The sequence below is a fragment of the Copadichromis virginalis genome, linkage group LG17 (genome assembly GCF_057382275.1).
Source record: "Copadichromis virginalis isolate Kocher_CV1m ecotype Utaka linkage group LG17, C_Virginalis_male_GT1.1, whole genome shotgun sequence".
In the NCBI taxonomy this organism is placed as follows: domain Eukaryota; kingdom Metazoa; phylum Chordata; class Actinopteri; order Cichliformes; family Cichlidae; genus Copadichromis; species Copadichromis virginalis.
In genome coordinates, this window is record NC_140634.1 from 11,368,643 (window position 1) to 11,382,761 (window position 14,119).

At 40.3% G+C, this 14,119-nt stretch overlaps 1 protein-coding gene across 2 annotated transcripts in view; it reads left to right on the forward strand.

The window, feature by feature from the left end:
* Positions 1-205: 205 nt before the first annotated feature.
* The window catches only part of LOC146689031 (BMP/retinoic acid-inducible neural-specific protein 3-like), a 60,573-nt gene continuing 46,659 nt past the window's right edge, over positions 206-14,119 (forward strand). Inside the window, exon 1 of one of the 2 annotated variants that reach the window (XM_085436409.1) lies at positions 206-1,233. The gene's annotated coding sequence lies outside the window, so the exon portion shown is untranslated. Of the gene's footprint in view, positions 1,234-1,253; positions 2,372-14,119 lie in introns of those variants that run through there. The other variant, XM_085436410.1, reaches the window with a different exon arrangement.

Consider the following 14,119-nt stretch of genomic DNA (forward strand, 5'->3'; position numbering starts at 1 on the left):
ATTTTTATTTTATTTTATTTTGAAGCAGAGCCGCCTTTGCAGTGCCATTTAATGACTCATGGTTCATGCATAGGCATGCTCCACAAGACAAAACCAAAGAGGATTAGGCATTATGCTCAACACCTTCTCCTCCTCTAACTAATGTGACAGCTCAGACACATAAGGACTTAAACACTGACGTCCTCGCTAGAGGGGCTTTTTTCTGGAGTTTGCAGCCAAGCAGTTATGAGGGATATTCAATGACTTCCGATGCTCGTGTCTTTAGAAATAGCTGCAGCATTAAAACAAGTATATTGGGGCATAAAGTTAATGGCAGGAATGCCATTTCGAGCATTTTGCGAAAAGGGCTTTTCATCTGAAGTGAGCGGGGGGAGAAAGTCACGCATTATTATTCTCGCCACGTCGGCTACCTTAGTCTACCCTCCTTTGGCAGCTATTACAGAGGGCTACTTGTGTCTTAAACATGTGACTAAGTGAGAGAGGGGCACAGGGGAGAGCCGAAGCGCCCATGCCTGTTATCTGCTGAGCGCCTATACCTTCAGTTTCCACAGGATCTGCGCTCCTCCACACAGCGCTGCGGAGTAGGCGGGTCAAGTAGGTGGAACAAAAAAAAAAAGAAAAAAGAAAAAAGAAAAACGGTGCCGGGGCGGAATTCACAACGGGATATTTAACAATCTTCGTGGGGTGGCAGGTAGCCGCATTCCGTCGCATCTGTCCGAGGCTGGACCCCGCCGCTTTCTGGTAACTGCGCTAAGACAGCTTTTAATCTCCTGAACGTTAGCTCCTCTGCGCTCCTGGAGTCTTTCTCCTCCTCCTCCTCCTCCTCCTCCTGCTCGTTTCTCCGATTGACTACATCTCCTGCTGGATGATTTCATTTTGTAAAGTCATTATCCCCAGAAAGGTCAGAGCCTCTGCTTCCAGGAACGTTGAATTAACTGTGGGATAAGCCGTTTGTCAACCCCAAGCGCACCCCCGACTGCTTTTCTCAAAGTTTCTCACTGGTGTAGAACCGACCGTCGGATTTGTCCGGAGCAGCTTTACCTCTTTTTTTCTCGGAGTGTTTTTTTTTTTTTTTTTTTTGAGTGGTGTTTTTTTTCCCTCCGTGGAGTTGCAGTTGAACCCTGACAAACTGTGAAATGAGTTTCTCCACAATCTGGGCAGCTGAGAGCCACCGGGATTCGGCGAGAGCATGGGACACACTGAGTTAAACTTTCTCTGTCGTCCTAAACCGCGGTGAGTTCTTGCAATTTAGCTTAATTTGTATAAAGTAAAAGAAAAACCCCACGCTACCTGTGGATGTTCACCCTCAGCACCGTGTTTGACCCGAATAGCTCTTTGCATCTGCTGTGACTGTGACATCAGTGAATTTCTTTGTTGCTTGACCACAGTACAATGTGAAACTCTCACGCACAGACGCATACACACAGTCTCACCCCTGCATACATGCACACAAACTCCCGAACTGTATCTGCTGGCACTTTCAGGAGAGCATACACAATATTACTTTTCATGCCTTGTCAGTTTATACATGAGCACAATCAGACTCATCTCCTCCTCCTCATTTCTCATTGCCTGTCTCCTCCACCCACACACCCCCCCTCCTTCACCCACACTGCCACTCTTTATCTGCCTTAACAACAAACATTTCTAATCTATATTCCTCAGGGGTGTATTGGCATTCGCTCCTGTGGAGGATCAGATCTCTTACACTGATGTGTGGACAGAGTACTGCTCGCCAAGCTCCCAGCTCTGCTCTCAGGCTGGAAGAGTGAAAAAAATAAATAGTCCCACTGATTTCATAATTATACATTGCACCCTCAAGCCTCACCCTCAAAAAAGGCACATGAGTCAAAGGCAGCCTTATGGGATCAGTGGAGGCTGCGATAATGAGCCAAATACCCTCCAAGAAAACAAATAACATTTAAAATGCTATCATAGTGGCCCGAGGGCATGCTGGCATAGGTGCTATTTGCAGTATTTTAAATGTAACTTCATGTGAAAACCCCCAACTGCAGTGGCAGGAAGGTTTGTTTTATTGCAAAGCTTCACGGTAGGAAAAAAAAAGTCAGTGAATCACTGCTGTAATTCTCATTGCCACTTGCCAGTGTTAGGCACAAGTGCCAAAGCCTCAGACTGTTTATAGGGCCACAACAGGGCCACTGTTCAGCAGTGTCCTCATCTATCCTGGGAGACTGGTGAACTCAACCGTGTCCAGGCCTGAAAGGCACACTGTCTCCTCCTATGAAAAGAGAGATTTCTCTCCTTGCATCGGTCATCTGAGCAACAAAAACGGAAGGAGCTCAAAACCTTGTCTGATTCTTTTTTTTCTCTACTTCACTGCTGCGATGCCAATCGAGGCTGTATATGGCATGTAAGTCTAATTTTCTGTGTTCGTGTCTGTTTGCTTGTCCGTCAGAGTGACGATGACAGGACCATCTGTCTGTGATTGACGTGTACTTGAGAGGAAACAAATCGAGCTTGAACAGAACTTTTACAGGGCAACTGTGACTGAGCAGGAAACCAGCTATAGGCTTTTTAGACTGAGGCTAACAGGAGGCACTACATGCCTGAGAGGGCTCCTTGTTCTTACAGTTTAGTGGTGGGCAGGAGGCAGCTTCATTTGAAGGTGTGATGGCTGAAGAAGGACGGATGTGGTGGGAGGAAGTGGGGAAAAAAAGAGCAGAAAGCACAGGAAAAAGGACGAGAAAAGCTCTGCGCAGAACATTAAGTTAATGCAACGTAAAGTAGTTTTCTGTTGCTGACTTCAGGAGGATCGGTGGATGAGGTTTAGAGGGTGGTACCAAGTGTTCAGCTTAAGAAACCCTGTAATTGATCATAATTGTTATTTTTAGGGGACAAATTACAGTTGGCATGATGACACAATGACATAAGGAAGTAAAGTCATAAGCTAAAGAAGAAACGAGAAGAAGAAGAAAAACAAGAAGATCACCCCATCTTGGTTTAGGTGGTATTTCGAGGGTCGAGTTTTGCCGGGATCTGCTCAACATCTTCAGCCCATTAATTTATGATAATGAGCAAACTGACAAAGTTTCACTTCAGACAGAGAAGAGCCGCTGCAAGGAGAAGAGGGAAAAGTGGGCGAGATGAGAAGATGAGAGAAAAGCTAAAGAGGAGAAAATCAAAAAGTTTCATTGAGGGATTTGAGGCTGACTTTGGCGCTAAAGTAGAATCTCTCAGATTAAGACCGACGGGGGCATTAAGCCAAAAATCTCTCTCTGAGGCAACTGGTAATTGAATGTTGAGTCTGAGCATATTCTGTAGAGGCGCACAAACGGATGGACACAGGGCTGCTTTGAGAGCAAAATTGTACCATATTGCACATAATTCTTTACAGATCAAGGACAGACTTCCTGTCATTAAAACAGGCAGGTGTCACGCTGTCACCCTGCCCATAAATATGCACTGACAGAGGTGGCTGAGCATGTGACTGGATGACACATGAGGGGGGTTGCTTTTCAAATTTTAACTAGCTTACCTGATCAGTAGTGGAAGAATCATGCAGTGAATTTCCATTTACAGATATTCACAGAGTCAGAGTTGCAGCAGAATACCAGAAGAAAAAAGAGCCCAGAGTAAATAGTGAGGGAGGAATGTGTGCCTTTAATTTAAGAGCAACCTTTGAGTCTGTGTGTACAAGGCCACCAGCAGAAGAGGCCTATTTGTGTTCTCCAGTGATTTATAGAAGCTTCCTCTCTGTATGTTCTTGGCCACTCAGTGATATGCAGCCATATAAATGCTAGAAAGTGAGAAGTTTACAGTCTGAGGAGCAATCATTAAGACAGCTTTCAGCTGAACTTTTACGCACGGCACCTTATAATGATTTACAATATTCTCGCGGATTAATCCTCACAGAGTTTTACTCGTTAAAACCTCCAACCTGCTTCACACGCCATCGATTGAGCTAAACGATTGATCTCACGTTGCCTCCACAGACAGCCACCGCAAGGAAAAGACGTATGCAGATACTGTACGCTGCCGGAGAAACACTCAGAATTTTTTCTGCCTGTGCTAACATAATTATATTGATAGTCAACACTCGGAAATCAAAGTTTGCTGTGGATTGATTTGGAGGAGCTTGAAGTGTTGCGAGCTAACTTTCTTTGCATAGTGATGTGAAATGTTGATGTCAGTGTGTGAGCTGACTGGGCGCGCCGCTATTCATCTTTCATAATGAATTGTCGCTGTAGTAAATGAATGGTGCTGGGGGGGTGCTGTTTTTTGTTATCAGTTTATTGCTTCCTCCAGCCAAATTTTCCGTCCTGCGTTTGCGAGGAGAAGGATTTGTCGGACTGATCTATTTCCATGTTGGCCTAGAAGACGTCTGCTGTCGAGTCTCTCCGCCTTAATAAGCTACTGTCTCATTTTGTAAATAGTCACAGAAAGATTAAATTGGATTTTTTTTAATACAAAGACATAGAGTCTTATGTGGCACATGCCTATGCCTGTTAAACAGAACTACACACTGTTTCACTGTAAAGTCCCACCGTGCATTTGTGACAATAACACGGGCTGGGTTATTGGGTTATATGCTGCCTGGCTCCACTGTTGCACAGCTGCATTCATTTCATATGGAGAACAAAGAGTTTTTGTTTTTGCTGTATGACAGTAGCATCCACACTGAGCAAATGCATCATTAGTACACAGTATATTGCCTTCGCCATACTTAACTCTAATGCATTGTTTTTGGGGTCTAGTTGCTCCAGACCCTCGTAGAGGTAGGAGATACCAACCAAACAAACAAAAAACATTGTCTTTCAAAAAAAATCATCTTAATGTTTGCTGAGTTTTAGACATGTTGTTACAATTGCTGTTTAGCGAGATTTGATTTGAATAAATTCACCTGATTTCTTGTGTGTCACAGATCCATGACTTGCACGGTTACATGATCTGTTTTTTAAAATATATAAATTGCTTACTCTAGTAGCACCATTCCAAAATAAGTAAATATTTCTGCTTAAACATGCTCGTAATATGTTTAATCTTCAGTTCGAGGATCTATCCATATCAAAAACAACAAATAATTATTGTACTTTTTTGTCACCTCATTTATGAAACCAGCTGTATATTAAACTATATACTCTTATTATTCTGCTATATTGTTTTTATTATCATATATATTATAAATTTTAATCATGAAAATGTTTCCTGAGTGTCATGAATCTACATAAAAGAAGCATGGAAGTAAGTAAGATTAAACATGAGCCTGACTATGATGCTATTGTGTTTTGTTGATGATTAAAGTATCACAGGGTCACAATTTTGTCTCTATTTTGGTCTTGAAATGATACTAGTGTGCTGTAATACACAATTCAATCAAACAAACAGAAGTTTTAACATGTATTTGTCCTTCTGTATTGTTGAAAAATAAATGTTTCGTAAGCCACAGAAAAAGATTGGCTGAGTAAATGTCATTTTGTTTGCATGATTTGTTTGTTGCACTCCTTTTTACGTAAAATGATTGGAAAACACAACTATTACGTTGGAGCATTTTTCATAAATAAAGAAAGCAGCCTAGGTATGATAATCAGAGCCATTAATAGAGTAATTTAAAATAGAATGGGGCCATAAATCATCCCACTCTGTCATTTTATTTACTAAAATAGCTTGGTTGCTTTAGAGTTAAAAATACATGAATATACAGTAGTATATATGATTATAGCAGCACCAGCCAGTTTAAATAGGAAATGTAAATAAGTTTCCATTTTTTCTATGAGTAGACCGGAATGTATTTGCATACAAAGAGGATTAGTAAAGATAAAGAAAACTGCAGAAAATCACAAAGTCTGATAGCTTTACAGGGATAAAATGAGTTTAAAAGAGCAGTTTAATGTAAAACATGAAATTAGGGCTCGTTGTCTTCTCTTATTAATTCAGATTTTAGTATCCGAGAGCATCCTGGTGGGTGTTTTTTTTTTTTTAAACATTCCATCATTAAATTGGATCACCAGCATCTTCAGAAGTCTCAGAAGTAAATTTGAGAGTCCACAGAAAAACACCTACACAACAGTTTGTACAGGGAAAAAAAAAGCACTCAGTCACACACCCACACTGCCTACACACTTCCACTGACCTTCCCCGCAGCAGCTTAGCGTTGCTATTCATGTATTATTGTTTTGGGTTTTCATGTCTAAAGTTTTTAAATGCATGTTTGTAGATCTGTAAATATGTGTGTTCATGGCTGGGCATGTAAGCACTTTGATAGTGACATTTTTATTTATTTATTTATTTATTTATTTATTTTTTGGTCTTTGATGTCTTTTTCCCAGGACACCATGGGAGCTGATCCTTTTTATTTGTTTGTAAGACAGCCGGATGAGTGCAACTGGCAGTCATATTATAATTTCACAAAGGCTGTGTTTTACCCGTGGCACTGGTATGAGAGGCATTGTTGACAGTTGTAGCGGGGAAGATAACTAGGTTAATTAGGGCCAAAAACCTCATTAGTCAGCACGGAGGGGAAGATGTAAAGTTTATCAGTTCCTGTTTCCCTACTTTGAGGATGGTTTCAGGGTTGGCTTGCAGACAAGTTACAAAGTGGATCCTGTTGAAGAAATTCTAATGAAATGTTTTAATCAAATCCTCCCCCCTGCAAAGCGCATGCCTCCCCTCCATCTATTTTTCTACTATTGTTTTCCTTCAAATGTGTTCAAATTGTGAGATATCACAAAAAGAGACTTGTTTCAATTTGCATATTTGCTGTGCCAAGAAAGTAGATCTGCTGTGTGTGTGTGTTCCAGACATGGATATGGGGACACTTTGTGAGAACACACATACATACATTTACACTTAAACACACACATACACACACAGCTCAGGCAGGTGACCATTACAGCTCTGGCATTCTTCAATAAGTGAGCAGATGTTCGGGGGCTGGAAGCTCAGTTCTGTCCCAATCTCCGACTAGAACGGCTGCTGAAATTCTCAAGAAAGATTAGGCTTGGGAGTTCCCTCGTCTCATCAAGCTTACTGTATCCTCCAAAAGACGGGGTGAGAGTCAAGATCCAACACTGCAGTCGGTAGCCAGCCCTATATCTCTGGAGGAAACATGTAATTTTGGCTGTTACACAAAGTTACTGGAAGAGCTGCAGCGCAGCCTGAAAGAAAAAAAAAATTGTGCAGACAGATACATCTATTCATCACAAATGGAGCAGATTGGTAGGCAAGGCGAAATAAATGAGCTGTTTAGAATATTCTGTTTAACAAAATCAATTGAGATATTAACTCAAAGTGGAACACTGCTAATTTTGTTAATTTAGCTCAAGAAGCCTGTGAATCAATCACCCGCTTTCAAAACGAGCAACGAATAATGTCGAGGATATCGGCAATCACGGCTTCTATGAAATCATTTCTTTGACCGAATGAGGAATTTGCAAACATTTTATTTCATCCCAGGGCTGCTAATCTGTGAGATTTTACAGCTGTACCATCTGAGGGCATTACAAATAATGGTTTTTATTGAATCTTTCAGTGTTTTCTGGGAAAAACGGGAAAAACAAAACAAAGAGAGCTGTCGTTTTCACGCAGATGCTCCAAATAGCTGGAGGAAATGCTGGCTCCGCACTGTGCACGTCATACCTTTAATGTAACCACCAGTAGTTCTTGTGATGAAAAATGCTTTGACTCAGTGTCTCATCTTTTCATTGACTTTTTTGCCTCAGGGAAGAACATTTTGAGAGATGACTAAGTTATGGACATGTTTCATTTTTGCTTGACTGGTGTTCTCGCAAAAATAAAAATAAAACAGCCAACCCTGCTTTCCAATCTGAAGTTATGTTCCGAGAAAAAACGGTAATTCTTTCATTGTGAAATGACTGCACGTCCCGCAGCGTGTCATTATTGCAGTTGAGATATGGCACTTAATAGTCCGATAAATGTAATATCTAACAGAAGTCCACAGTAATACACATGCAATTTAGAATGGATGATACACCTGCATTAGAAGTGTTAGGGACTGAAATCACTGATTTGAATCTGAAAATTCATTCAAAAGATTAAATGGCTCTACTTGTGTTGGGCTCTCAATATTTGTAAGTCACTAATTTATTGTTAGGAGCTCAAATTCTTGACCCACATTAAGGAAATAAAAATATCTAAACAGCAAATTAAATATTTGCTTTTTTGGGTATTTTAAAGAAAACCCTACGGCAATACTGGATGAGACCTGCAAGGGATTTTGTAGAGCTTTTTTTTCTGCCATCCAACTGCTATCAACTTAATGGCTAATAACGTCGTGGCTCAGACACGGCTGTATATGTGGAGACAGGAAGAGAGATTGAGAGACAGTTAGGGAGGAACAGAGAGAGAGACTGGGGAGTTTATTTCTCAATTCCACCATTAAGCAAAAGTAATGCATTAACATTATACACATTCCAGAGCACACAGAATCATATTTAGCCTCAGCAAGCCTGTCTTGGTTGATGGTATCAAATCATAAAAGTCTTCAGGTTCTTCCCTTTGTCATATTTCTTTTTTCCAAATTACCTTTAATACGCTTGATGAGATACAGCAGCAAACCCAACGGTTGTATCTTTAGCCTGAAAAGAAGAAAATAGTGTGGTCTTTTATATCACCGCCATATGCTGAAGGTTAAGGATTCTGATCATAAAATTGCATTTTTGTTCATTTATAGGACACAAGGTTTTCTTTAGTGCTGCACATACAAGCACTTTTATAGATGTTGGCAGTCGATGTCAATAAGTACAATCTGTACCTTAGTGTGACTACCTGGATTTTAAGATTAAGAAAGAAAAAACTAGAAGGAAACCTGAGTTTTGAGATGATATTTTACAAATCCAGATGAGAAAATGTTGTCTGAAAGTATACTACAGAAACTCTTTGCTCCTTTCAGACTTTATTGAGCACACACCATGTTGTCTGTGTTTTTATGTTCCTTCTACCTGCGTACTCCTCAACCGGTCGCAGCAGATGCCGACCCTTCCCTGAGCTTGCTTCTGCCAGATGCCCTTCCTTCCTGTTAAAAGGGAGTTCCTCCTCCCCCTTGTTGCCAGGTGCTTTCTCAGAGGGGATTATTGCAACATTGGGGTTCTCTGTGCAGCAGTGTAGGGTCTTTATCTTAGATTATCAAGTGCCTTAGAATGAATGTTTGAATGTTGTTGTGATCTAACTCTATATAAATGAAAATGAGGCGAAGGGAATTTTCTGTGATTGCAGAGAATGGTTTAAACCCCAAGAGATGAAATGTATTTGGAAATAACTTGACAAATGTTTTATTCAGAATTTGAATAAGATGAGAAAGATGTATCACAGAGTTACGCATCACTTTTTTCTTTTTTTTTTTTCTGTGCCATTGACGTACGTGGCCTTTAGGTCACGTAATGACAAGAAATTAAACCTTGCATATGATGAGAGTCATCAAAGATGCCTTGTTAAGTATTTTTTCAGCTGAAATATTTGATGTTCAGCGGTGCTTACTGAATATAGCCTGCCATTATGATGAGCAGTGGGCGTAAAAATGTTGTAGTTTGATCCACTGTTGGCTGTGCTTCAGTGGAATGGCCATTTGTTTAACACCCTCCTCTCTCTATTGAAGTAGCAGGACAAAAAAAGGAAAGCATTTCCAAATGGATATTTCTTCCCCACAGAAATAAACAGGACCTTGTCATAGGTGTCATTTCAAAGATAAATTGCAATCTCTGAGTGTTCCCGCTGCTCAAAGAAACATTATGTTTCCTCTGCAAATGTCTTGGACAATTTTTTTTCTTTTACATGAAAAACAATCATGTGTCACATGACAAGGCTGAAGTGATTGTGCATGGGGGCACGTGCTGACTGTCCATTTCGTCAGAGAGCTGCTGGAAACCTTGAGAGCACAATGACAGGTGTTTACAAATCTAGGAAAAAAGGTTTATGGAATATTATGTTTTACTTTTTTCAGATTGTAAATTGAAATTATAATTACCTCAGTCCTCATAGAATAAGCCCAGCAGCCTTTTTTGAGACTTACAAAAAGATTATGAAAAGAGTGGAACAACAATAGTCACTTGATTGTTCACATAAACATGGATTTGCTATATGATGCCACATCTCGCCTCCTTTCAATATTGTTCTTGGTATTTGCCAATCCGGAGGACGCAACTCTTCATTAAATTCATGTGTGGGAAAATGTGGTCCCCCATCATTTGCACTCCCGTCACAATTCCGCTGAGAGGACCTCACATGAACAAACAGTGCTTTTATTTTATACAGAGGTTCCAAACAGCCTCGAGCTAACTGCTGGCCCACGTCGTGCAAAATCATATTGGAGTGGATCTGCTGGAGCTCCGGTTGCTTCCTTACTGCTTCACATGAAAATTCCTTCCATCTTCTATCTCCCGACATTTGTTTTGTTGTTTCTAGATTATACAGGGGACTCAAGGACGAGTGCTTTTAACACGGCTTCATGAAATGCACTGAGTGCACAAGTTGAATATTATAGCATAATCTAGAGGTAAAGTAAGAAAAAAAAAAGAGAAAAGCATTTGTCTGAAAATAGCAAATGTCCGTATGTCATTAGCGATTTGATGCAAAGTTGGCTTTTAGAGGTAATTGAGGCAGATGAGGATGAGAGTGGGTTGTGTGAGGAAGGTGAGACAAAAGAAGTATGGTGGGGTGAAAAAGAGAGAAAGCGAGGCGAAGAGATTCGAGAGAGGCCCATGTTCTCCTGCATCAGCGTTTTGGACAGCTGCCTGTTAGATGATAGGATTAAAGAGTCTTTAAATGTGACCTCTGAGCTGTATTTTGATATTAACATGCCAGAAACTGCCCTCTGAGCAAGGTCACTTTATACACAACATGCACAATGTAAAGTAGAAAAAAACAAAGCATTTCATCTGTGTTATGAGAGGCTGGAGGTAGGTGTGGATTCATCTAACGGAGCTGCACTAGCAGCTTATTTTTGGGGCCATTTTACTGCAGCAGAGGCACACTGTCAGTACAAAGCAACTTGTTCTCAAACTTCACACTATAGGATAGTAACCCGTAACTTTGGTGTCAGATTTTTGACAAAACACACACAAAGCATAACTGCTCACTGTGTGGCAGCGTCTCTGCTGAAGGAATAGGGACGGAGAAAGAAAAGTGAAACGCTCAAGCTCAAACGGAGAGCGTGGCAGACGATAACAGAAATGCTGGGAAGACAGAGGTCTCTCTGTCACAGTCCAATAAACTATTCAGCGCTGCTGGAATGCGGGGAGAAATTGCTGAAGGAAACACTCACAGTTTAACTGCATCAACAACAAAGAAGTTGAAAGAGATACGGGGGAGGATTTGCCCTGTTTCGGCACCGGGTAACACCGTTCTCGGCCCTGTTTCATTAAAATTGTACCACGTTTCTGCCTACTGCATGTTATACAAGACCTTAAGGTAATGTGTACTTATCAAAACTGCAGACTTGTGGGTGTAGTCTTTGACCTGACCTGATCAGTTAGTTTTTCCGTTTGATCAAGTCTTTCCCAGTTAGATTATCATAAAGATGATTTTTCAACAATCGGCAAAAAAAATAAAAAATAAAAATGTTATGCAAATGATAAAGCAGTGGGCTGCTATGAGAGCAAATAATTTTTCCGATCCAGTTCATCAGGTTTCAGTGCAGGGTCACAGCTGGGCAAAGTTCACCTCAATCTCATAAAGCGCTGTCTCCATCGGCTGTCCCTGCAGAGTTCTTCCCCTCCCACATCCAGCTTTTCATCGCCTCATCCAAGTCTGGCTTTCCCCTTTGTGTCTGTGGCTCTACAATGTAAAGCTGTAACATACATTAGCAGTACATCTTTTTCTTTCTGTTTGTCTGTGTCTTTTTTTGTAAAAGGTGGGATTTCAGGGGCTGGATGCATCCCAACTCCAGTCACTGAGTCAGATGTCCCACCCTTCAGCTGTTAACACCGAGGAACCCTGGCATGTTAGGAGGAGTCTAACAGACAGGGAGTCTGCTCTTTGCAGGTTTTAATAAACTTAAGGTCTATTCCCAGCGGTAGAATCAAAGACTTGACTGCTCCGGACTGCTCTGAAATGTGACTTTTTGACTCACCTCCCTGAAGTCTTGAGCTCACAGAAGATTTGAAAGTAAAAAATCTCAAGACCCAAGTCAGGCTAGAGACTAATTTCTTCAATTTTGGCAATGTACTTTAAGCACCATGCAGCAGCTGTGAAAGAAAAATGTTCCACAAAATACTCGAACAGCTTGGATTATGACTCAGTTTAATACTTATAACCCAACTTGGACATTTGAGTTTAGATTTGAGACCTGCATTGGTGCAATTGAGACTTAACTGCCTGTTGGAGATCTGAATATACATGTCTTTTAAAAAAAAACAACACATTTTGCATAGTTCAATGATGTCATGCAAAAACCAAATTGCATGTACAGGCATTAGCATGTGCTTTCTGTTAATTAAAAGCACACTAAACCATAAAGCTGGTTATACAGATGTTTACATAAACACAAGTGAGAATGGACACACACACCAGGGCTTGACAAACTGAGTCTGGGGAGTGCTGACAGCGATGTCAGACTGAAATCAATTTCCAAATTGCCAGCTCATCTCATCTCATTAAAATGACTAAATGAAAGTCCTCCTGCATGTTTAACTTTCAATAATTAACCCTGTAGATGAATATATCATCGTATTTGATAGCAATTTTGTTCTTTTTCTTTCTTCCCTTTACCCACCTCAAGCTGTGGTGTGTTCTTCCAGTGCTGTCGCCTGCATTGTCTGAGAGCAGTGTTTTTTTTTTTTAAACCTTCACACCCCCGGTCATATGGCTGACTTAACTTGACAGATTGTCATCACAATACTGTAATGGGACTGACCCCCCCACCCCCAATACCCCAACACACATACATGCACACACACTGCAGGGGAGATGATTGACAGAACTCAAAATGGTGATAGAGACTAATGCGAGCTCTGGACAACAGTCTGAACAGCAGGTAGTCACAGCAGCCAAGACTTTTTATCTTAAAGTGTGTCTGTGCGTGTGGGAGTGTGTTCTTCCTTCCATTGATTTGCATGAAACTGCAGCTCTTAATAGATGTGTTGCGGTGTGACAGTAAAGTGTTCGAGTATGACGGGGATAGTTTTAAAAACAGCAGCAAAGCAATTATAATTAGAATCATGCCAGTTTAGACTTTTTTCTTCCTGGTGGAACTTCTACATCCGAATATTTCTGCAAATCACAGCACCAGGCTGCAGTAAAAGTGTGTAAAATTAGTAATCAAGTCTTTTCAGTTCAAATTATTTTCTTTTGGATGGAAATCCCAGCTCACATGGAGCAGTGAATGCGGCGAATTGTAACAAAAGTTAAATACACTTTTTTTTGGGTGGGGGGCTAAATGGTTTTGTGTCTCTCTAAAGTAAGATGGATTCACAGCACTTTATTGCTAGAGATGGCACGATACCACTTTTTTATGTCCGATACCAATACTGATATCATAAATTTGGATATTTGCAGATACCGATATGAATATGAATATGTATTTTTTAATGAATAAAACAGTTTTTTTTTAAATACATCTTGCTGCATTTTGTATAAGTTCACACTCGAGTTTTAAAACACAAAACACCAAAGATATTCTGTTATACCTGTAGGCAAAAAATACACTGCACCCAAAATATTACATAGTTCAGCAATACTGATCTATCTAATTTACTCAAACCTACACCATCCTCCCTATTCCGGTATTTTAAAGAGTACTTAGCAGAAATATTAAGCAACCTAAATAATAAGGCTGCCAACTCCCAGCAAAAAAAAAAAAAAAGGCAACCACCCCCCACCCTGTGATGCTTGATCAACGCAATCAACTTAAATTCAATGCATGTGTAAAAAAATCAATTATTTTTCTACAATAATTAAATAGATTCAACATCTTTCTTCAACAGAATTGCAGACTGCACAGATGGTACCTTCCCAAAGGAAAAAGTACTATAGCTTACTAGGGTATATTAGACTTAATAGTTACTATATACAGTAATGGATTTCTATACATTTTACATCCGATTAAAACTTTGGGTGTAAGATTAAGATAATTATTTATGAAAATCTAGACATTTTAAATGAGAATAAGAAAGAAAAGTATGTCTTTGTGCCCCCTTTTCCCTGTTAA